General features: G+C 38.5%; 1 protein-coding gene across 2 annotated transcripts in view; it reads right to left on the bottom strand.

Annotated features, from left to right (window-relative positions):
• The window catches only part of fhit (fragile histidine triad diadenosine triphosphatase), a 251,569-nt gene extending 247,407 nt beyond the window's left edge, over positions 1–4,162 (bottom strand). The window contains exon 1 of one of the 2 annotated variants that reach the window (XM_060858129.1): positions 4,134–4,162. The gene's annotated coding sequence lies outside the window, so the exon portion shown is untranslated. The remainder of the gene's footprint in view (positions 1–4,133) is intronic. The other variant, XM_060858131.1, reaches the window with a different exon arrangement.
• Between the last annotated feature and the right edge of the window lie 838 nt (positions 4,163–5,000).

Raw genomic sequence — 5,000 nt, 5'->3', positions numbered from 1 at the left:
CGTTGGTTGCTTGACACAAACAAATTTAAAAATGGAGGGAAGTTTATTAAGATGTTTATTTAACAATTTTGCAAGGAAATCTCCAGTGTCAGTACTTTTCATTGAACAGAGGTAAAGCTATATGTATTGTACAACATTATAGCTTTACATGTACATTTGATTCTTCTAATAATTGCCTATTTGCTGTGGTATAAGAGGAATAAAAAAACTTCACGGTCATCCCCAGTGTTCGACGATCTAACAGGAATCAGAATAAAACGTGCCTTCCTTAGTATTATTACATGATACCTTATCATATAAAAACCTTAAAGTTGCTATATTCAATAGACTGGTAATAAGAAATACTACAGAAACGGGACTTTATTTACAATATTGTCGCTTGCAATGGCATTGATTTTGGCACAGTAGGTAATTCTGTGTGGTTAAAGCCATTTAAATGAGTAAGACAGATACGTGGTTCGTTAGTAAGCTAGCACCATAGGCTAGATAAATATAACGCATTGTGTACGTTTCCGACTCCCGTTTCTGATTATTTTCCTTTAACAGCATAAAGTCATGTTTCATTTTTGCACCCAGGAGCTTTAATACACCACGTTTAATACAACATTACGTTTTGGCTGTGAGTTCTGAAGCTGAACTCTATAGCAGCGTAGACTCGATCCCTCTGGGCTGTAGCCGGTCAAATATCGCTTGAGCTAAAGTAATGGAACGGCCTTTAAGACGGCGATGGCCGGTGCAGCGGGGAAACTGCGAAATGAAGTCGAGAACCAGCAAAGACGTTTCACTTTGATACACATATTCATGTATACACAGACTGCAAATAGGCTAGTTTTTATTTTTGTTAAAAAAAAAATACATATAGTTTTATTCGTTTGCGTGTTTTCGTCTTTTCGGGAGCTGCTTTAAGGCTTAAAGAATTGTGCGCAATTCAACTGGGAACTGGACATAGGTTTATTTATTAACAAGGATTTCATTTCCTGCTTTATACCCAACCTCTTTTTATTATGCATGACCAATTTTGGGGCATTAAGCCAAAGAAAGTCATCTATTACAAATTACTAATTATGTCTCTCAAAGTGTAATGGTATTCCTTTAATCACAAGGCTCTGCTTTCCTCCGAAGTTTGAACTCGCTAAACCTAATTTTAAAAAAAATATTTAAAATCACAGCAGGTACTTTTTTATATACTGCTTTATTTTTCTTAAGGAATAAAGAACAGAAATGATTTATTTGGAACGAGACGTAAATACGGACATTGCCGTAAATATACATGTTTAATAGAATGTTCGATATTACATGTTCGTTTATATACTGAGCGTTTATGTTGAGCAGGACGGAGGTGATGGTGGTGATTGAAAAACTCTCAGCAACGTTTTGTATGTTTCTAATTATTCATTCATTCATTCATTCATTTTCTACCGCTTATCTGAACTCCCTCGGGTCACGGGGAGCCTGTACCTATCTCAGGCGTCATCGGGCATCAAGGCAGGATACACCCTGGACGGAGTGCCAACCCAACGCAGGGCACACACACACTCTCATTCACTCACACAATCACACACTACGGACAATTTTCCTACCAATCAACCTACCATGCATGTCTTTGGACCGGGGGAGAAAACCCGAGTACCCGGAGGAAACCCCTGAGGCACGGGGAGAACATGCAAACTCCACACACACAAGGCGGAGGCGGGAATTGAACCCCCAACCCTGGAGGTGTGAGGCGAACATGCTAACCACTAAGCCACCGTGTTGTTTCTCATGATAATGTCAAAAGATGTTTCTCATGATAATGTGCTGTACGTAATTTGAAGAAATGATAAGAAATGTAATTAAATTCCTTTGATGACGAGCTCGATCGTCATGTACGTGTAGGACGTGTAAGATTTGTACTGGAGCTACGTAGTGAATGGATTTAAGAAGTAAGTAAAGCTGATGGTTTATTACCTTTTTTTTTTTTGGTATCGGTGTAAATATTTATTGGGGGTTTCCACCCAATGAATCACCCAAATGAGGATGAGGTTCACTTTTGAGTCTGGTTCCTCTCAAGGTTTCTTCCTCTTCCAGCTAATGTTGTTTTTCCTCACCACAGTCATCTTAGTCACCTCAGGCTTGTTCATTAGTGATAAATACAAACACATATTAAATATAAGTCTAATATTAATCTTGAACTTTTGTATAATATTAATCTTTGTATATGAAACTTTTTGTATTATGTTTCTTATGTTCTGTGAAGCTGCTTTGAGACAACGTCCGTCGATAAAAGCGCTAAACAAATAAAAACGAATTGGATTGAATCAGACGATGAAATAATACCGATTTCTTTCTTTCTGCTTTTAATCAGACTTATCATGCTGCTTTAGGAACTAATCTAAATACAGTAGGTCACCCGTTCTTGATTTAAATGTGAATTTAGCTCGAGCGGAGAATTGAGAAAGTGTTTTTTTTTTTTTATCTCTTTAATGCACACGACACGTGTTGAACTGACTGTTTTGCTGAGGTAATGGAAGAAACAGGAAGAAGTGGAGTACAGATACAATGCGTCACTGAGTGCAGGGGAATCACACGGAGGCTGTGATTACACGGTCGTGAAGAACATACACACCACGCTTCATTCCTGCCGCATGTACTTTGTATTCATACGTGCATCTGATTCCTGTCACTTCAGCGTTTTTGCTGACGTGCGTCGCTTCAAGCCAGGTAAATAGCATAAACTGCAATAACCGTCTAGGCTTGAGGTGGTGTTCGCCATCTGCATATGTTCAGCATACTCCAATCATCCATGTCCTATCACTCCTCTCAGCTACATTTTGGTGTGGATTAAAAATAGGATGTCAATCAGCTTGGTGTCATGACTAAAGATGACTTCTTTCCTCAAGACATAAGTCATAAATCCATGTTTTATTCTGATAAAACTCCGAAAGTCTTCCTCCTTTATAAACCACTTTCTGATATGCAAACGATCACGTTGATATCATTCATTCATTCATTCATCTTCTACCGCTTATCTGAACTACCTCGGGTCACGGGGAGCCTGTGCCTATCTCAGGCGTCATCGGGCATCAAGGCAGGATATGAATGCCTAACCACCATCTCCTTAAACAAAAAGGTTGACAATTTTCTGGGTCTTTACTGTAGGGGGCATAAACCTTCACACTGAGAAGGGCAAAAGCATGAACACTCCTAAATTAGTGCAGCCTTAATTAAAAAATAATAATAATACAGGTGGGGGACACGGTGGCTTAGTGGTTAGCACTTTCGCCTCACACATCCAGGGTCGGGGTTCGATTCCGCCTCCACCTTGTGTGTGTGGAGTTTGCATGTTCTCCCCGTGCCTCGGGGGTTTCCTCCGGGTACTCCGGTTTCCTCCCCCGGTCCAAAGACATGCATGGTAGGTTGATTGGCATCTCTGGAAAATTGTCCCTAGTGTGTGTGTGTGCGCCCTGTGATGGGTTGGCACTCCGTCCAGGGTGTATCCTGCCTTGATGCCCGATGACGCCTGAGATAGGCACAGGCTCCCCGTGACCCGAGGTAGTTCGGATAAGCGGTAGAAGATGAATGAATGAATGAATGAATGAATGAATAATACAGGTGGACTTCAGGATGAATTATACATACTAACTCATCAACAGAGCATTAAAGGTGGAATAAAATCTACCTAAACGTTCTCAAGCAACTTAACCAAGTTTAAATAAATAACATTTAAGCAGATTTATTAACTTTTCCCCTTTTAATTATGACCAGTAGGGAAGATTAGCTACATTGCTAAGTCCTAAATGCACTTACTGTCTAAATAAGTGCACTATTCTTGGTCTGGAATGACTTGTGCACCCTATATAGTACACTATTTAACTAAAACGAATAGATTTGGGCTTCACCTAAAGCTAATGTTGTTAGCATCAGTCCCACTCATTCTAACGTGATAGCACTGATGCTAACGGCATTAGCTTTATATACCGGAAGTGAAGCTGTCTCATTCTATCTTTACTCGATATTTATAAAGTTGTTAAACGCCAATTCATGTTGGCGAAACTATTTTTTTAAAAGCTCTTAAAGAAATCTTAGAAATGGTGTAATTGTGCCACTGAGTGCTGAAATCTCTACACATTGACAAGCAGATAGCATGTACTCACAGTCTGTGTAGGCGGTGCACGGGTCAGTGAAGGATTCTGGGAGTTGTAGTTTTTACGGCGTTGTAATGAATAGCAAGTATTACTAATAGGACTACATATCCCATGTGTAGTATGGATTTGTGGTTTGTCGGTCATCTAGATTTGTCGTTTGTTCTCCACGTGAAGACTATTTTACTTTATTATTTTAATTAGGAATGAAATATTATGTTATAATCATTATAATGATTATTTTTTTATTTTATTTTATATAGCCTGTAAATAAATCATACATATACATATAACGAGTCTAATTTGATGTAGGCAATGCAGTTGTTAGATTAAATAAATAATACATTTTGAAGTTATAGTTAATTTTTTTTTTTTTTTTTACATTTCATTAATACAGTGATCTAATAAAAAAAATTTTTTAAAAAAATTAAAAAAAAAAAAAGATAGTACATCTGAGAAAGACCTCTCTGGAGAACAGCGTCTTTCTCACATTACGGGGCAATTAATTAAACAGTCTGTTAACCAGACTACAGTAATTTTATACCAATTACAAAGGGGTACAAAAAAAGCCGCAGGAGGGTGTCAGCATCTATGAAGTTTATGAAGCCTTTAATGCAAGTTGTCAGTGGGTTTTCAGCCAGGGCAGAAAAGTTTTCACTACAATCCTTCATCAAAAATGGCATGCCTTGTATAAATCGAGCACATGTGGCATGTTGGAAGGGAAGAAATTGATTTACTGCCATCCAGATGCCTGATAAATGAAGTAACATCTGTATGGGACAGACTTCCCATCATAAAACTGAGCTGTAGCCAGTAGTCATTCCTCCCACGTCTTCTGTCCAGTGCTTACACCATGCTTTAATGTAGCTTTAAGATGGT

The sequence above is a fragment of the Tachysurus vachellii genome, chromosome 22 (genome assembly GCF_030014155.1).
Source record: "Tachysurus vachellii isolate PV-2020 chromosome 22, HZAU_Pvac_v1, whole genome shotgun sequence".
Lineage (NCBI taxonomy): Eukaryota > Metazoa > Chordata > Actinopteri > Siluriformes > Bagridae > Tachysurus > Tachysurus vachellii.
The sequence above is the reverse complement of the archived record's forward strand: the minus strand, read 5'-3'. Positions and strand labels throughout refer to the sequence as shown.